Source organism: Oncorhynchus kisutch, linkage group LG22, assembly GCF_002021735.2.
Source record: "Oncorhynchus kisutch isolate 150728-3 linkage group LG22, Okis_V2, whole genome shotgun sequence".
NCBI lineage: Eukaryota > Metazoa > Chordata > Actinopteri > Salmoniformes > Salmonidae > Oncorhynchus > Oncorhynchus kisutch.
The window spans coordinates 49,527,548-49,548,175 of NC_034195.2; the positions used below are offsets into that span (position 1 = coordinate 49,527,548).

At 43.7% G+C, this 20,628-nt stretch overlaps 1 protein-coding gene across 2 annotated transcripts in view; it reads left to right on the plus strand.

The window, feature by feature from the left end:
* Positions 1–5,762: 5,762 nt before the first annotated feature.
* The window catches only part of LOC109867702 (cyclin-dependent kinase 17), a 58,102-nt gene continuing 43,236 nt past the window's right edge, over positions 5,763–20,628 (plus strand). For both annotated transcript variants that reach the window (XM_031801273.1, XM_031801274.1), the window contains exon 1: positions 5,763–6,247. The gene's annotated coding sequence lies outside the window, so the exon portion shown is untranslated. The remainder of the gene's footprint in view (positions 6,248–20,628) is intronic.

Sequence of the window (20,628 nt, forward strand, 5' to 3'; positions counted from 1 at the left end):
GAGAGAGAGAGAGAGAGAGAGAGAGAGAGAGGGAAGAGGAGGAGAGAGCAAAAGAAGAAAAAAAAACATGTTTCTTTCCACAGGGCCGTGGGGTGAGACAGGGATGCAGCTTAAGCCCCACCTTCTTCAACATATATATCAACAAATTGACGAGGGCACTAGAACAGTCTGCAGCACCCAGTCTCAACTATCTAGAATCTGAGGTCAAATGTCTACTGTTTGCTGATGATCTGGTGCTTCTGTCACCAACCAAGGAGGGCCTACAGCAGCACCTAGATATTCTGCACAGATTCTGCCAGACCTGGGCCCTGACAGTAAATCTCAGTAAGACCAAAATAATGGTGTTCCAAAAAAGGTCCAGTCGCCAGGACCTCAAATACAAATTCCATCTAGCCCTAGAACACAAAAAAATATACCCACCTTTGCCTAAACATCAGCGCCACAGGTAACTTCCACAAAGCTGGGAACGATCTGAGAGACAAGGCAAGACGGTCCTTCTATGCCATCAAAAGGAACATAAAATTCTACATACCAATTAGGATCTGGCTAAAAATACATTAATCAGTTATAGAACCCATTGCCCTTTATGATTGTGAGGTCTGGGGTCCACTCACCAACCAAGAATTCACTAAATGGGACAAACACCAAATTGAGACTCTGCATGCAGAATCCTGCCAAATTATCCTCAGTGTACAACGTAAAATAAATAATGCATGCAGAGCAGAATTAGGCTGATACTCGCTAATGATCAAAATCCAGTAAAGAGACGTTAAATTCTACAACCACCTAAAAGGAAGCAATTCCCAAACCTTCCATAACAAAGCCATCACCTACAGAGAGATGAACCTGAAAAAGAGTCCCCTAAGCAAGCTGGTCCTGGGGCTCTGTTCACAAACACAAACAGAGCCCAGGACAGCAACACAATTAGACCCAACCAAATAATGAGAAAACAAAAAGATAATTACTTGACACATTGGAAAGAATTCACAAAAAAACTGAGCAAACTAGAATGCTGATTGGCCCTAAACAGAGAGTACACAGTGGCAGAATACCTGACCACTGTGACTGACCCAAAGCTTTGACTATGTACAGACTCAGTGAGCATAGCCTTGCTATTGAGAAAGGCCGCCGTAGGCAGACCTGGCTCTCAAGAGAAGACAGGCTATGTGCTCACTGCCCACAAAAGGAGGTGGAAACTGAGCAGCACTTCCTAACCAAATGTATGACCATAGTAGAGGCACATATTTCCCTCAAATTACACAGACCCACAAAGAATTAGAAAACAAACCCAATTTTGATAAACTCACATACGTATCTGCTGGGTGAAATTCCACAGTGTGTCATCACAGCAGCAAGATTTGTGACCTGTTGCCACAAGAAAAGGGCAACCAGTGAAGAACAAACACCATTGTAAATACAACCCATATTTATGTTTATTTAATTTCCCTTTTGTACCTCAACCATTTGCACATCGTTACAACGCTGTATATAGACAAATATCTTTATTATACATAAACGAACATTTGAAATGTCTTTATTCTTTTGAAAGTGTAATGTTTACTGTAAATGTTTTATTGTTTACTTCACTTGTGTTTATTATCTACTTCACTTGCTTTGGTAATGTTAACATATGTTTCCCATGCCAATAAAGCCCCTTGAATTGAATTGGTGGGGGGGGAGAGGAGGCCAGAGAGTGAGAGAGAGAGAGAGAGAGAGAGAGAGAGGGGGCCAGAGAGGGAGAGAGGGGGATGCAGAGTGAGAGAGAGAGAGGGGGGCAGAGAGAGGGGGGCAGAGAGAGAGGGGGGCAGAGAGAGAGAGAGAGAGGGGGGCAGAGAGAGAGGGGGGCAGAGAGAGAGAGAGAGAGAGAGAGAGAGAGAGAGAGAGAGAGAGAGAGAGAGAGAGAGAGAGAGAGAGAGAGAGAGAGAGAGAGGGGGGGGGGGCAGAGAGAGAGGGGGGGCAGAGTGAGAGAGAGAGAGAGAGAGAGAGAGAGAGAGAGAGAGGGGGGGGGGGGCAGAGAGAGAGAGAGAGAGAGAGGGGGCCAGAAAGAGAGGGGGGCAGAGTGAGAGAGAGAGAGAGAGAGGGGGGCAGAGAGAGAGAGAGAGAGGGAGGCAGAGAGAGAGAGAGGGGGCAGAGAGAGAGAGAGAGGGGGGCAGAGAGAGAGAGAGATTAGCTGGAATTTTGGAGGCTTTGACCATTGGTCAGCCGAGTCCATTAGTGAGGATTTGAGAAACGTCTTTGTGGATACCATAGAAACAGTGCAGCAAAAACGACAACAACGTTTCACTCTTACACACATAAGCCACATGATTTCAATTTAAACAGTTTGATCTGAGAACTCTAAAAAAAGTATGTACCTACCTAGTATTTACATAGCAGCATCATAGCAATAAGGTTATAAAATAGTAATAAACTAAGCAGATGACACCTGGACTGACACCATTTTTAAAATTTTACTAGGTAAGTTGACTGAGAACACGTTCTCATTTACAGCAACAACCTGGGGAATAGTTACAGGGGAGAGGAATGAGCCAATTGTAAACTGGGGATTATAAGGTGATCTTGATGGTTTGAGGGCCAGATTGGGAATTTAGCCAAGACATCCAGAGTTAACACCCCTACTCTTACAATAAGTGCCATGTGATCTTTAATGACCTAAGAGAGTCAGGACATCCCATCCGAAAGACGGCAACCTACACAGGGCAGTGTCCACAATCACTGCCCTGGGGCATTGGGCTATTTTTTAGACCAGAGGAAATAGTGCCTCCTACTGGCCCTCCAACACCACTTTCAGCAGCATCTGGTCTCCCATCCAGGGACTGACCAGGACCAACCCTGCTTAACTTCAGAAGCAAGCCAGCAGTGGTATGCAGGGCGGTATGCTGCTATGGTAAAGTTCAGATTTGACCTCTCATTCTCTTGTAGGACAGGCTTGTGAGCACGAGGAGATTTGGGCATTTACAAGGAGAGGGAAGGACTCTTGACAGATGCTCAATGTAATTATTTATCTTCACACAATGCAGATAATATCTTAGAGGTAGAGCTGTATGTCTTCGACAAATGTGTTATTTTTGTCATCATAACTGCCATGTGTGGAGACTTGTCGCTGGACACAGAACTTCAGTTCCAAGATTCAGCTGTACACCAGAGAGTTACCGACATTTATATATGACATCTGTATGTTTAATGTTTACACATATCCGACATGGAAGCAATGGATGACTTGCAACTACTACAACACTGTCTGCAAGTTCAATTCCTGGAAAGAAATGACAGAACTGATTTTGAGAGCACAGACTTGCCTGTGTTGCCTCCCGCAAATCTCTCCGTCCAGACAGAACACACACACACACACACCACCAGATGGAACTGAGCTGGGCCCCTTCAACAAGGCTGCCCTCTCTGCTCGGTAGAAACTCTGACAGGAAAGTATGTAGGCTTCTGTTTGCTGAGTATTTCCCCACCTGAATAGCTGGCCCCCGACCCAGAACGGACTGAATGTGGACATTGTCAAGAGAGAGAAGTAGACTAGGCTATCCAGGGTGGAGGTACTGGATGGATTGTTGATCAGGTGGCCAAAGTAGGTTGGAGGAAGGATTGTGTGTGTGTGTGTGTGTGTGTCTCCTGTGGTGAGAATGAACAGCAGCATAGTGGTGAGGAGATTCATACTTACATCAACATGGAACATTAAAAACATCCCTCTCCATCTCACACACAGATGGACTGCTATTTTCCTACAACATCAGTGTTATTTAGATCAAGGAAAGGCCCAATAGTGTGATCATATGAAGTTTTTTTTTTAAGCAACAAATAGATATTGTCCCGTAATAAATAAATATTGTCTCAAGAAATTCCTAAAATATATGTTTGCAGAGTACATTCCAAATTCATTGTTCAAAAGAGAGGAAAAATCTTCTGTAAAAAAAAAAACAGTGGGGATTATATGACACAGATTCATACAGTATCTAAATTTGATTTCAATGGGGTCCATATGGAACCAACCTACACCAGAGGCCACTGTGGGGCGGCATTACACTGGCTGTCCTGCAGTGTTGTGTTCGAGACCACCTAAAGCGAGACGGATTCAGGACCAAGATCGGTGCTAATCGAGTCAAGATCAAGACCAAAAGGAGGAGGGGGGGGGGGGGGGGGGGGGGGGGGGGAGAGACTGAGTCAAGACAGAGACCAGAAAAATGCAAGTCCAATTCAAGACCATGATTGTAATTATGTCAAATCGCCAACCTTAATAACAGTTAAACATGTCCATTATTTTGGGTTCATATTTCAGATTTTTTTTTACAATTCTTTAAATGTTTAGATTGGTGAAGAAATGCATGCTGAGGGAAAATAGAGAGCCACTCTAAAAATAACTAGTAAGAGCAACTTTCAAACAATATCCACCACTGTTCCCTACCAGGGACTTCAAATCAAATCTAATCACATTTTATTGGTCGCATACACATATTTATCAGATGTTATTTCTGGTGTAGCGAAATGCTTGTGTTCCTAGCTCCAACAGTAGAGTAATAACCAACAATAGACAACAATACACACGTATCTAACAAGTAAAATAATGGAATCAAGAAATATAGAAATATTAGGACGAGCAATGTCGGAGTCTGGAGTATATATACACTACCAGTCAAAAGTTTGGACACAACTACTTATTCAAGGGTTTTTCTTTATTTGTACTATTTTCTACATTGTAGAATAATAGTGAAGACATCAAAACTATGAAATAATACATATGGAGTCATAAAGTAACCATAAAAGTGTTAAACAAATCAAAATATATAATACAGACTCTTCAAAGTGAAGGAAATGCAACCAACAAGTGCTCAGCATATGTGGGAATTTCTTCAAGACTGTTGGAAAAGCATTCCAGGTGAAGCTGGTTGAGAGAATGCCAAGAGTGTGCAAAGCTGTCATCAAAACAAAGGATGACTACTTTGAAGAATCTCAAATATAAAATATATTTTGATTAAACATTTCTTTGTTTACTACATGATTCCATATGTGTTATTTCATAGTTTTGATGTCTTCACTATAATTATACAATTTAGAAAATAGTACAACTTAAGAAAACCCTTGGATGAGTCCTGACTTTTGATTGGTACTGAAACAGGCAGGGAGCAGGCCTCGAACCCTAGCCCGAGGTCCAGCACGCTCAAACGGCTGGGTCGATACCCGCCCCAGGGTCGTTACACTATATATATAAATATGTGATGGGATGTATAGACAATATGCATATGGAAATGGTTTGAATAAGTAGTATATCAGAATAATATTATATGTACAGGAATAGGTCAATAGGACAGGCCTTGACAAGAATACAGTATATACATATGAAATGGGTAAAACAGATTTAAAGACATTCTGATGAGCGCAACAAAGTTTGAGGATATTTTATCAATAAAAGTAGAAATCAGCAATCTTACGAGTAAATTAGCAAGCCCAGGTTTCAATGGGCGATGAGAAATGAAAAGAAGCGTGGATATTTGACCTGGCAAAGCGGTTTTATGCGCTGACTGAATGGGAGCTGATAATCAGGCTCAGGTTTTTTTTTTTTATGAGCTGGTCTCGGAAATAAATTACGAGTCCTCACTTTTCAAGATCGAGTCAATATCGAGTAAAAATGCAAGACCGGACAGTACAACACTGCTGTCCTGTCCGGTGTGTATGGTAGCCGGTAGCGATCACAGCGAAGGGTGGCGCTATTTCACCTAGTGACCGTGGTCGGAAAATGTTTTTTTGATGACACTGCGGTGGTAGTAGTTAGTAAGCAGCAGTAATGCTGTGTTCAACTACTTGTGGGAACTTGGAAACTCGGAAATGTCCGACTTGCTAACTGGGGATAGTTATACACGTGCGGTGTTGAACGACTCATCAAGTCGGACATTTCTTAGGTCATAGTTCCGACTAGTATTTTAACGCGGCCTAAGTAGGCAGGCACCCCTCACGAGCGATCTATTGTGATCATCGGTTCGCACAGCTGGTCTGTTCTCCTACCGAAAAGGGAACGGAACACTCGCTACGGCTTCTTTTCCACCAGGTTCTTAACTTCGAATCCTCAATAGTCATGCTGGAAGCGACACCTTCGCAGATTTAGGCGACATTATCGGAGATAATAAACTAGCACACGCAGACAACAAAGTATTCCTCTTTTTACGGCGTGTGGAAAGACTGCATCCGGATTGAAAAGAAACTCCGGGGACGGGGACACTGGTCGGAACAACGCACATCGTTTCTGGTGAGCGCTATAGTTACATTTTCTTATGGGTCCTTTGCAATATTGCAACAAATGTTAGTCTACTGTACAAGTGGCTTGGTGATAACGGCTTGAGGTGGCTACATTCATACAACAACAACAACGACAAGACACATTCTACCATGCATTGTCGCAAAATGGGGTAGCAATGTTTTCTTCATTGTTGTGTGTTTGTCAATGCCTTTCAGTTTGTTATTGTGGGGGACAGGCTGTTTTCTATTGGAGTTATCCTATGCTTTGGGATGTAAACTGGATACTCTCTCCACTGAGAATAATTACACGTTTAAAAGGCACGACGCTACTATCATGTGTTATGTGGGATAGATAAGTGTGCACTATTTGTTGCTGAATTCGCAGAAATATGTTATTGTTTGATAAGGAAAGGTACAATCATTTCCCAAAACGGGGTTTAAAGAGGAACCAAAATAAAATATTAATTTGAAACATATTTGGCAAAAAAACACCATTATCCCTGCTAGTTTAGAATGTAGTCTTATGTGGGCGTGTATTGGGTAAATCCATTTAAATTAAAACACTTTTTGACAGCATCCCCTTTGATATAAACAACATTCCATACGTTTGCCCATGGAAGAAGTGGTCAGAAAGTTACATTTTTGGACCTGAATTCCAAAACATTCAAGCGATAACGCTGCTCGAAGTTGTCACATTCTGCACCCCCCCCCCCCCCCAAAACCATGAGACATCCAAGTCTTCATCACTGTAAAATATACACTGTTGTTTGATATCATTTATAAGCTTACAAACGATTTTATCTATTTAAATATTTATTGAAAATGTAAAATAAAAAAAATGTTTGGGGTAATTTTGAAACAATGTCAAAAAAAAAAAAATGGCGTAAGCCACCATATTATTCCTCTTATTATAACAATTCATTTAATTTGTTTAATTTAAAGTGCTTCTCACACCCAAGCCCCCCCCCCCCCCCCCTTCAAAAAAACAGATCCAAAACACACAACATAGACCACTAACAAAGCTATATAATGGTGTGGTCAGATCCGAGGGACAAGAGAACAGAATTAGCAGAGGTCCTTGAAAGCTTTTCTTAAGCTGTGCCTTAAAGGAGGACAGAGACTCTGCATTATGTTGTTGCTTACACCCTATTTCACATCATCTGAGGTTTTTGTGTTGTGTCTGTCATCGGTTGAGACACAACATGCTCTTGAATACAGGATGGGTTGTCATTTCAGTCATAGAAATATAACTAATAGAATGGACCTATCCCTTCAGACCACTGCACTTTAGCTGGTACATCTTTTTAAATTGAAATGTTAACTTGTAATTACTACCATAAACATGATCGCTGGTCCACCCACTGTTTAATGCCAACTTAAATGTTCATGTCTATTCTATTATCTATATTTCTGTGATTACAATAGGTTTCCTATGGATGATTCACAGTATAATTTAAAACAACAGATATTCCCATTCAAGTCAATATTCTCTGATGTGTGGACCTCCAACCATCTTTATACCAGGGAAGCCTAGTGGTTAGAGCGTTGGACTAGTAACTGGAAGGTTTCAAGTTCAAATCCCCGAGCTGACAAGGTACAAATCTGTCGTTCAGCCCCTGAACAGGCAGTTAACCCACTGTTCCTAGTCCGTCATTGAAAATAAGAATTTGTTCTTAACTGACTTGCCTAGTTAAAATTTGAATGTTGATGTTAATATTTGATTACCATTTTATTCAAGAGCATGCTGTCTCATCCGAAGGCAGCACAACACAAACCGTAGACGATGTCAAATAGGATCTAAGCTACAACATCTGTAAATATATATATTTTTAAATTGGAGTTTACACGTTTTTAGATAATTGGCGTTAAATGTCAATTCTTTTATAATAAAAAAATAAATAATCTGAAACCCTGTTTGTAAACTTTTTTAAATGATATCTATCTAAACCATTTGTCTTTTCCAGTGATGAAAAGATGAAGATGACCATTTTACTCTCATACGTGCATAAATAGTTCTCTGTGCGACCTGGAATTTAAATTTAGGACCCACCAGTACACCCAGATAAATTCTAGCTTCAATACCTCAAATATTTTTCGTTGTGCGCCTACATTTTTCAACTTAGGCACACCTGTGATCCTTGTAATTTTTTATTTTATGTTTCAGTGTGAAGCTATGACATGGATGTCTTATGATATAGTGGGGTATGCAAAATGGGGCAATTTTGAGCACCTGTAATCTCTTGAATGTGTTTGCGTTCAGGTCCAAGAAGTCACTTTCTGAGCACTTCTATAATGGGCTAATATGTATGTAAGGTTTAGTTTAAATCAAAAAGGGTGCTGTCAAAAAGTGACTGTATTCAAAATGAATTGAACGTGTTATTGTGAAGTGATGATACCCAACATTGATTTACTGACCTGTATTTTAAATCTCTCGTGCTTTGTGTTTTATGTGGACCCCTAGGAAGAGGTGCTGCTGCATGTGCAGTAGTTAATGGGGATCCTAATAATCTAAACCTGTTTGTTTTCCAAAAAATATTTCTAGAACAAAATCATTTTTGAATGAAATCCTTTTAAAATTAAATCCCTATGCCAATCCTCTCCCAAAAGGCTTTAGTCTACTTTTATGTAAAAACCTACATTCTGTACATTATATTTAACGCAATTAATAGAGAATGGATTGCATCCAACATCCCAGAGAAATATTAGTGATTATCTACACTTTTTTTGTTTGAATTTGTGTCGTGTGGAGATCAAATCAAATGTTTCCTGTCACATGCGCCAAATACAACAGGTGTAGACCTTAATGTGAAATGCTTACTTACTACAAGCCCTTAACCAACAATGCAGTTCTAGAAATAGAGTTAAGAAAATATTTACAAAATAAAGTTTAAAAAAATCTAATCAAAGTAACACAATACATTTACATAACAATAACAAGGCATACAGGGGGTACTGAGTCAATGTGCGGGGGTACAGGTTAGTCGAGGTAATTTGTAAAGTGACTATGCATAGGTAATAGACAGCGAGTTGCAGCAGCATAAAAACAAAGGGGGGGGGGGGGGGGGTAAATGTAAATAGTCTGGGTGGCCATTTGATTAATTGTTCAGTCTTATGGCTTGGGGGTAGAAGCTGTTTAAGGAGCCTTTTGGTCTGAGACTTGGCGCTTCGGATATAGCAGAGAGAAGAGTCTGACTTGGCTGACTGGAGTCTTTGACAATATTCTGGGCCTAGGATATAGGTCCATGATGACAGGAAGCTTGGCCCCAGTGATGTATTAAGCCATACGCACTACCCTCTGTAGCGCTGTACCATCAGATGCCGAGCAGTTGCCATACCAGGCGGTGATGCAACCAGTTCTCGATGGTGCAGCTGTAGAACTTTTTGAGGATCTGGGGACCCATGCTAAATCTTTTCAGTCTCCTGGGGAAGAGAATGTGGTGTTGTGCCCTCTTCACGACTTTCTTGGTGTGTTTGGATACGAAGGTGGGGACGATACTAAACTCAGCAAAAAAAGAAACGTCCCACCAACCATACTGCTCGTTCTCTGCGTGATTTCCTGCAAGACAGGAATGTCAGTGTTCTGCCATGGCCAGCGAAGAGCCCGGATCTCAATCCCATTGAGCACGTCTGGGACGTGTTGAATCGGAGGGTGAGGGCTTGAGCCATTCCCCCCCAGAAATATCCGGGAACTTGCAGGTGCCTTGGTGGAAAAGTGGGGTAACATCTCACAGCAAGAACTGGCAAATCTGGTGCAGTCCATGAGGAGGAGATGTACTGCAGTACTTAATGCAGCTGCAGCTTAATGCAGCTGGTGGCCACACCAGATACTGACTGTTACTTTTTGATTTTGACCCCCCCCCCCCTTTGTTCAGGGACACATTATTCAATTTCTGTTAGTCACATGTCTGTGGAACTTATTCAGTTTATGTCTGTTGAATCTTGTTTATGTTCATACAAATATTTACAAATGTTAAGTTTGCTGAAAATAAACGCAGTGAGAGGACTTTTTTTTTTTTTTGCTGAGTTGAGTTCACTATTTTTCCAAGGCAAAAATGAAAACGTGAAGCAGACAACTCTTTGGTCCTCTAAAAATCTGTAGTATGTAAAATATTGTTTGTTTATAGCTTGTAAAATAAATCAATGTGACTCTGGATGACAACATTACGGCAGTTTTCCGAAAAGTTAAATCTGCTTTGTTTTGTTTCCTTGTCACAGTACAGGTATCATCCCGGCCCTACTAGATACATTAGTTGGCATGATGGAGCCTTGCTGCTTGGCAGACAGAACCCTGTAGAGCAGCTTTACAGTACAGACTACAGGAGGGTGTTTCTCTGGGTTCACTTCAAGGATGACTCAAGTGGTAGTCAGTCATTTTCATGGTATTCCTTCCGTGTGTGTGGTGTGTGTGGCAGGATGTCCTGAAGGAAGACGTCATTGTTCTGAATGTGATCTCACTCAGCCTGAGGGACCGTGTACACACACACTGTAGACTACATTTCCTTTGTAAAGCTAGTGCCTGCTCTGGGCCAGAAGTCCCCTGTGTATCTAGCCTGGAGCTGGCTGTTATAGTGTATTGATTACCGGTATTGTAAAGTTGGAATAACCAGTGTGTGTGTATATATTGTTACTCCTATGTTTGAGTCAAGACCATTTCAAAGAATTGGAAAGTAAATCGACCCAAGCTCTGGTGGAAAGTATGTCAGCCTGAGTTCATGTGTTGACCTAGACTGCTATTTTTTGTTTTTGGTGTCAGAAATTGTATTTATTTTACCTTTATTTAACTAGGCAAGTCAGTTAAGAACAAATTCTTAATTTCAATGACGGCCTAGGAACAGTGGGTTAACTGCCTGTTCAGGGGCAGAACGACAGATTTGTACCTTGTCAGCTCGGGGATTTGAACCGAGGCACAACATGTCAAGCTGTTGTGCCTAAAGGCGTCTGCCTGCTTCCTGGCCGAAGCGGTTTGGAAGAGTTTGTGCATATGACAACGTTTTGTGACGTTTTCGTTTGTTCTGGATTTTGGTGAGGTTTTTTTTCCGTCTGTTTGGGCGTTTTCTGAAGGCAAGCCACAGTTCGGAGCTGAAGTCTACGCCCCTCCATCGGTGATTGGTCAACAGTAGGGATTCTTTGTTGTCATTCATTGAGAGATGACTCATTTTCATGCAAATTCTTTCATTGACAAATACAGCACGGAACATCTTAGATGTAAAATTGCGCGACTAAGATTTCCTCAGCAAAAATGTCAAATTAATGACATTTCTTGAGTTATCTGAGATTAATTCAGACTATTTTGAGTTAGCCAGTATTTACTACGGCGTCTCAATGGACAAACAGTACTATAACAGATTGAACAATGAGACAGATATTTCACTGGATGTTTAAATGTGAAGTATCTGCTTGGCGTTTCCACTCACTACCAAATATGGTAGTGAGAGGAAGCCCACTGGCGGGCAGTGGGAGAAGATGGAACGAGATGTATTGAGCACATTTTCTCATCAATGAAACATTTGATCGCAATACAGTTTTCTGTTCCCAGAACTAGAATGAACAGGTTTGTATGATGATGCTAGAATGTGCCAATAGGATCTCTCTCGCTCATGCTTGGCTCTGCCTCCCTCCTTGCTTGTTCTGCCCACTATGGCTCATTTGTTCCCATTGGAAATGACAGGCTGTGGTCTATCTTGGGTTAGTTATAAGAATCTATTGCCGCTTTTTAAAAAGTTTTTCATGCGAAGGTCTTTTGAAGGGATTATGCGAGCACATTCGTTCGGCTAGCAGCGTTCGGCCAGCAGCGTTCGGCTAGCAGAGTTCGGCTAGCAGAGTTCGGCTAGCAGAGTTCGGCTAGCAGAGTTCGGCTAGCAGAGTTCGGCTAAGTGCCAGCCAAACTGAACCGTGCTGACACCTTAAAGACCCCGGTTTTACAGCTGCACAATCGAGAGCGCCATCACCGCCTGGTATGGCAACTGCAACCGCCCTCAACCGAAAGGCCCTACAGATGTTGGTGCGGAAGGCCCAATCCATCACTGGGGGCCAGCTCCCTGTCCTCCAGGACACCTACACCAGGAGATGTCTGAGGAAGGCCCGAGAGATCGTCAAGAACTCCAGTCACCTGAGCCACAGACTTAACTCTATTACCATCTGGCAAGCGGTACCAGAGTATCAGGTCTCACACCAACAGGCTCCAAGACAGCCTTTACCACCAGGCCATCAGACTGCTGAAAAGCTAAACCTAGCTGTCTCCCTGAACCGTCCTGCACCTTAGTGACTATATGCACTGACTACTTACTCTCACTCACTCACACAATGGAATTAATCCCAGCTGCTGTTCTAATATATACTATTGATTCCACTACCCACTTTACATTTGTAAATACAGTCCATTGCTACTATGCATAGCTGAAAATTTGTCCACGATCATTTAGCCCACGTTAATAATTTTTGTATGGAGGTCAATGAGTGAGTTTGGTCAACAAAATATGTAATTGCTAATTTGGTACGTGATGCTTATTTGATAGAAAATATTTGTATTTATTTAACCAGGCAAGTCAGTTAAGAATACATTCTTATTTACAATGATGGCCAAGGAACAGTGGGTTAACTGCCTTGTTCTGGGGCAGAACGACAGATTTTTACCTCATCAGCTCGGGGATTCGATCTAGCAACCTTTCGGTTACTGGCCCAACACTCTAACCACTAAGCTACCTACCGCCCCAGTGATGGTTAGGTTGCTACGAATGCACTGATATAAGTGGATGCGAGTGGCACTTCGGGCAACTTTGGGGGGAAAGTTGAGTTGTGCCTGGTGTCATAGAGAGAACTCATCATGGATATAATCCATTTTAGCATGGACTTTGCCATTGAGGGCTCCACCATTTTAAAGTAGTCAACTGGGTAGGGATTCAAATGAGTTGGGAGAAATCAGCCAATGAAGAAGAAAAATGACTAAATTAAAATGGAGATAGCTTTGATGCTATCACAGATGCTATAATGGCACAGATACAAAGATGAGTCGCTCTCTCTCATTGGCTAGAATGGTCCCACCTGATCTTGGTTCCCCCTGTATGCCTTCATCTTTAAGGACATGTATTTCCATTGTTAGAGCAGTCACATGTCTATCTTGTCACTATAGACAATCTTTGGTAAAGCGGTGGTTGGAAAATGTGTAATTTGTCTTTGATACTCTGATTGGTTAGAGATGATCCTATCGCTGATTACTTTTGTACAGCGCCTCGTGCCCCTCATCACCACAAATGACTTCACTGATGGCAGTCTCAGACTAAAGTCTGCGGTGAACAACAGAGTAACAAAGAATTTAGTGTGAGTCGTCAGGCTATGCCAAAACTCCATCCCACACAAAACAGGCTGAAACTTCACGCTGTCTTTTTAAACAGCTCTTACACTGAAAGGGTATTTATCGTAATTTTCACAATTTTAGAGTATTATTTCAATCTCCGTGTGGAACTGTTTCTATAAAACACAGGAGAATCACATTTTGTTACTGCACTGGGCCTTTTTAAGCAGCCAGACCAATGACAGCTAGCTGAAGGTTAGTGTCGCCTCTCACAAGTCCCCAACAGAGCAGATGCCATGACACGCGCGCACACGGAATCCACACCACACACTCCCCATTCCTGTAACTCCGGTCTATAAATAACCATTCATACCAAGTCTTCCTCTATCTCTGCGGTATTAACATAATAGAACTCTGCCACCCAGGCTCCCAAAGCAGCCCCTCCTGAAATGCAGTTGCCATAGACAACAAATCTTAGTGAGCAAATTTAGCTCCTGGCCTGTCACCCAACTCTCTCAATTTTGCAGTCAGCCTGAAAAACAGACGCGCGCGCTCACACACATCGCGCTCGGTACCGCATCGCCATGCACCTCCCAAATGTGGTAACAATGTGTAGGGCTCTGTATAGCTCCGCATTGACATGATTGGTTGACGGTAGGTGGGGGCGGGACATCCTGTATCAACACAAACTCACTTCCTTGACAACAGCTCTGCGCTGAGGCCGTGTCACCGAAAATGCTGCACGGTCAATGCAGACGTCAGATTGACCATACAAAGCACTTCTCTCCTCAAAATGCGCGCGCTCCTGCCAGTTTGTGCACTTATATTGTTTTAATCACTTCATTGTGTGAATTCTTTGATTGTTAATGTATGTCAATTCCCCATTGCATATATCACCCGAGTACATTTAATGTCATGCTCTGATCCAGAGGAAATGTCATAAAATAGGCCTACTTCTTATTGGTGCTTGACTTGGACTGAAATAGGTTCCAGTACTCATTTTGGGTGCTGGTACTGTTTTATATTTAGGTGCAGGAGCTCCATAATACTTCTGAGCTAATATTCTATAAGAGGAACAGGAGCTCGAGCAGTAGAACATTTGTGGCAGCAGGTAGCCTAGTGGTTAGAACGTTGGGCCAGTTACCGAAAGGTTCCAAGATTGAATCCCTGAGCTGACAAGGTTGACTAAAAAATATGTCGTTCTGCCCCTGAAAAAGGCAGTTAACCCACGGCTCCCTAGTAGGCCATCATTGAAAATACAAATTTGTTCTTAACTGACTTGCCTAGTTAAAATGATTATTTAAAAAATATATATATTTTAAGTTCCTTGCAGACAGGCCATGGTGTAGCCAGGATATTTTCTAACTGCAGGCTGCAATGTTTTTTATTTGTTGGCTTTATTTAGGCCATTTTTACATATTTTAAATTTAATTGTGTAATTTTTTTTAACCTTTATTTAACCAGGGAAGTCAGTTAAGAACATTCTTATTTTCAATGACGGCCTGGGAACAGTGGGTTTACTGCCTGTTCACGGTCAGAACGACAGATTTGTACCTTGTCAGCTCGGGGGTTTGAACTCGCAACCTTCCGGTTATTAGTCCAACGCTCTATCCACTAGGCTACGCTATACACATGAGAAAGGTTGCCGACTCCTCGTGTAGCCTATTGCCTGGCAACTTGAGAGTAATAGCAGGAGCGTAGTTGGCATACGCTTGATTCTTATTTCATCAAACCGTAAGTTAGAAAAATCAGACACGCTCAATTCATATAGTTGATTGTATTAAAACACACAGGGTGTGTCGGTCTATACAGTGGGGCAAGAAAGTATTGTCAGCCACCAATTGTGCAAGTTCTCACACTTAAAAAGATGAGAGAGGCATGTAATTTTCATCATAGGTACACTTCAACTATGACAGACAAAATGAGAAAAAAAATTCAGAAAATCACATTGTAGGATTTTTAATTAATTAATTTGCAAATTATGGTGGAAAATAAGTATTTGGTCACCTACAAACAAGCAAGATTTCTGGCTCTCACAGACCTGTAACTTCTTCTTTAAGAGGCTCCTCTGTCCTCCACTCGTTACCTGTATTAATGGCACCTGCTTGAACTTGTTATCAGTATAAAAGACACCTGTTCACAACCTCAAACAGTCACACTCCAAACTCCACTATGGCCAAGACCAAAGAGCTGACAAAGGACACCAGAAACAAAAATTGTAGACCTGCACCAGGCTGGGAAGACTGAATCTGCAATAGGTAAGCAGCTTGGTTTGAAGAAATCAACTGTGGGAGCAATTATTAGGAAATGGAAGACATACAAGACCACTGATAATCTCCCTCGATCTGGGGCTCCACGCAAGATCTCACCCTGTTGGGTCAAAATGATCACAAGAACGGTGAGCAAAAATCCCAGAACCACACGGGGGGACCTAGTGAATGACCTGCAGAGAGCTGGGACCAAAATAACAAAGCCTACCATCAGTAACACACTACGCCGCCAGGGACTCAAATCCTGCAGTGCCAGACGTGTCCCCCTGCTAAAGCCAGTACATGTCCAGGCCCGTCTGAAGTTTGCTAGAGAGCATTTGGATGATCCAGAAGAAGATTGGGAAAATGTCATATGGTCAGATGAAACCAAAATATAACTTTTTGGTAAAAACTTAACTCGTTGTGTTTGGAGGACAAAGAATGCTGAGTTGCATCCAAAGAACACCATACCTACTGTGAAGCATGGGGGTGGAAACATCATGCTTTGGGGCTGTTTTTCTGCAAAGGGACCAGGACGACTGATCCGTGTAAAGGAAAGAATGAATGGGGCCATGTATCGTGAGATTTTGAGTGAAACCCTCCTTCCATCAGCAAGGGCATTGAAGATGAAACGTGGCCTTTCAGCATGACAATGATCCCAAACACACCGCCCGGGCAACGAAGGAGTGCCTTCGTAAGAAGCATTTCAAGGTCCTGGAGTGGCCTAGCCAGTCTCCAGATCTCAACCCCATAGAAAATCTTTGGAGGGAGTTGTTGCCCAGCAACAGCCCCAAAACATCACTGCTCTAGAGGAGATCTGCATGGAGGAATGGGCCAAAATACCAGCAACAGTGTGTGAAAACCTTACATAAAACGTTTGACCTCTGTCATTGCCAACAAAGGGTATATAACAAAGTATTGAGAAACTTTTGTTATTGACCAAATACTTATTTTCCACCATAATTTGCAAATAAATTCATAAAAAATCCTACAATGTGATTTTTCTGGATTTTTTTCCCTCATTTTGTCTGTCATAGTGGAAGTGTACCTATGATGAAAATTACAGGCCTCTCTCATATTTTTAAGTGGGAGAACTTGCACAATTGGTGGCTGACTAAATACTTTTTTGCCCCACTGTATATGGAAAAATACACTTAAAAAAAAATATATTCTATTGGTCGAAAGAGCAGACGACTTTCGGTCAACCAATGCTTTTTTTGTTGTTGTCGTGGACAGCCTCACAGTACAGACAACTTTACTCCAGCAGGAGAAGGCTGGTTCTGGGGTAAGAACAGCCTCTCTAAAGCTATTAGGGTATATCCCAAATGGCACTTTGTTCCCTATTCAGTGCACTACTTTTTGACCAGGACATCTAAAATGGCTTCCTATTCCCTACATAGTTAAAATAGGGTGTAATTTGTGAGTCAGGCCTAAAGAGAACAATGTCTGTGTTTTGAGCCTCTGATATTCTGGCTCCCACCTGCCCTTACTGTCGATAAGGAAGCTCACACACCTTAGTGTGTGTGACTGACTGCTGTGAAACACTATGTGGCAGACAGGCCGAAGCTGTTATGTGGACGAGAGGGGGAGAGAAAGGCTGATAATTGGTGTCCTCTGTGATGATAATGTTGTTGCCTTTATGTCTCGTGTGTGTGTGTGTGTGTGTGTGTGAGAGAGTTGCTGGCTGTTTGTGCTTTGTGACTCTCCACAAGGCAAGGGTCTTTGATGAAACCACTCCTGAGTGATTATCTCATTATGAACAAAGCGAAGGCCAGATGACCAAATAGATTTCTCTGGTTATGTCTTAAATGGCACCCTGTTCCCTACTTAGGGCACTACTTTAGACCAGAGCCCTGTGGGAATAGGGATCCGTTTGGGATGTAGGCTATCTCTAGCTTAATCTCCATTATGAACAAAGGAACACGGATGTTGCCTCCTGCTTTCCTTTCTGTTTATATGTTGAGCTGGTACACAGCTGGCTAGTAAACAGACAGATAGCATCAGTCCTAGGATTCAGCTGTGTATTTAAGCAATAAGACACGAAGGGTGTGGCCAAATCAAATTATCTTGGTCACATGCACATATTTAGCAGATGGTATTGGTCATATGCACATATTTAGCAGATGGTATTGGTCACATGCACATATTTAGCCGATGGTATTGGTCACATGCACATATTTAGCCGATGGTATTGGTCACATGCACATATTTAGTAGATGGTATTGGTCACATGCACATATTTAGTAGATGGTATTGGTCATATGCACATATTTAGCAGATGGTATTGGTCACATGCACATATTTAGCAGATGGTATTGGTCACATGCACATATTTAGCAGATGGTATTGCGGGTGTAGTGAAATGCTTGTGTTCCTAGCTCCAACAGTGCAGTAATATCTAATAATACACAAGAATTCACACATCTAAAAGTAAAATGATGGAATTTAGGAATATTAGGACGAGGAATGTCGGAGTCGTGTGTGTGCACTGCTGAGGAGTATTTCTGTCTGCAATAAAGCCCTATTGTGTGTGTGTGGGGGGGGGTTATGGTATGGGCAGGCATAATCTACGGACAACAAACACAATTGCATTTTATCGATGGAAATTTGAATGCAGAGATATCGTGATGAGATCCTGAGGCCCATTGTTGTGCCGTTCATCCATCACCTCATGTTTCAGCATAATAATGAACAGCCCCATGTCGCAAGGATCTGTACACAATTCCTGGAAGCTGAAAATGTCCCAGTTCTCCATGGCCTGCCTACTCACCAGACATGTCACCCATTGAGCATGTTTGGGATGCTCTGGGATCAACGTGTACGACAGCATGTTCCAGGTCCCGCCAATATACAGTAAATTCCCACAGCCATTGAAGAGGAGTTAGACAACATTCCACAGGCCACAATTATCAAGCCTGTTCAACTCTATGCAAAGAAGAGATGTTGTGCTGCATGAGGAAAATGGTGGTCACACCAGATACTGACTGGTTTTCTGATCTACGCTCCTGCCTTTTGTTCTGCATCTATGACCAACGGATGCAAGTCTGTATTCCCAGTCGTGTGAAATCCATCCATTTTAGAGCCTAATGAATTTCTTTCCATTGACTGATTTCCTTGATATGAACTGTAACTCAGTAAAAGCTTAGAAATGGTTTCACGTTGCGTTGTCATTGTTCAATGTAGATCTAAACATTAGGTTAGTGGGAAGGAGTGAATTGGAAGCAGTTGAGAGACAGGTGGTTTATCTAGAGGTTTGTCTGCAGTTGAACAACACCCTGTACTGCTACAGTGTAAAAATACAGAATTGAGCGTCAAGGGACACGACTATCTCTGTAAATGGTACTTGGTCTTTCTCTTTCCCATGCGCTCATCTGTTAAGTCAATGACCCCTAGTCTCTTCTTCGGCCTCCTCCCCTCCCCGCCACTCCTCTCTAGCTCTGTCGTCCCCGCCACTCCTCTCTAGCTCTGTCGTCCCCGCCACTCCTCTCTCGCTCTGTCGTCCCCGCCACTCCTCTCTCGCTCTGTCGTCCCCGCCACTCCTCTCTCGCTCTGTCGTCCCCGCCACTCCTCTGTCGTCCCCGCCACTCCTCTGTCGTCCCCGCCACTCCTCTCTCGCTCTGTCGTCCCCGCCACTCCTCTCTCGCTCTGTCGTCCCCGCCACTCCTCTCTCGCTCTGTCGTACCCGCCACTCCTCTCTCGCTCTGTCGTACCCGCCACTCCTCTCTCGCTCTGTCGTACCCGCCACTCCTCTCTCGCTCTGTCGTCCCCGCCACTCCTCTCTCGCTCTGTCGTCACCCGTGTCAGGGTCTGAGTGGCGCTGGCACCAGAGTGCTGATGTGTTGGCAGAAAGGTGATGACAGTAGTCACCTTTGACAGACTTGTGTGTATGTGGACTAATGATAACAGGGTCCTGGTCGGTCCTCAGAGAAAATAAGACTCAAAGTTGATTAACGCCGCTGCTATAACAACGACCGCTCTGAGTGACAGCTAGTGTTAAATGCCTGTCTTGCCACAGACTGAGCTCTCTCTCTCGCTCTGTCCCCCACCCGCTCTCTCTCGCTCGCTCTGTCCCCCACCCGCTCTCTCTCGCTCGCTCTGTCCCCCACCCGCTCTCGCTCGCTCTGTCCCCCACCCGCTCTCTCTCGCTCGCTCTCTCTCGCTCTGTCCCCCACCCGTTCTGTCCCCCACCCGCTCTCTCTCTCTTGCTCTGTCCCCCACCCGTTCTGTCCCCCACCCGCTCTCTCTCTCTTGCTCTGTCCCCCACCCGCTCTGTCCCCCACCCGCTCTGTCCCCCACCCGCTCTCTCTCTTGCTCTGTCCCTCGCTCTCGCTCTGTCCCCCACCCGCTCTGTCCCCCACCCGCTCTCTCTCTCTTGCTCTGTCCCCCACCCGCTCTGTCCCCCACCCGCTCTCTCTCTCTTGCTCTGTCCCCCAACCGCTCTGTCCCCCACCCGCTCTCTCGCTCTGTCCCCCACCCTCTCTCTCGCTCTGTCCCCCACCCTCTCGCTCTGTCCCCACCCGCTCTCTCGCTCTGTCCCCCACCCGCTCTCTCTCGCTCTGACCCCCACCCGCTCTCTCTTGCTCTGTCCCCCACCCGCTCTCTCTTGCTCTGTCCCCCACCCGCTCTCTCTTGCTCTGTCCCCCACCCGCTCTCTCTTGCTCTGTCCCCCACCCGCTCTCTCTTGCTCTGTCCCCCACCCGCTCTCTCTTGTTCTGTCCCCCACCCGCTCTCTCTTGTTCTGTCCCCCACCCGCTCTCTCGCTCTGTCCCCCACCTGCTCTGTCCCCCACCCGCTCTCTCGCTCTGTCCCCCACCCGCTCTTCTCGCTCTCTCTCGCTCTGTCCCCCACCCG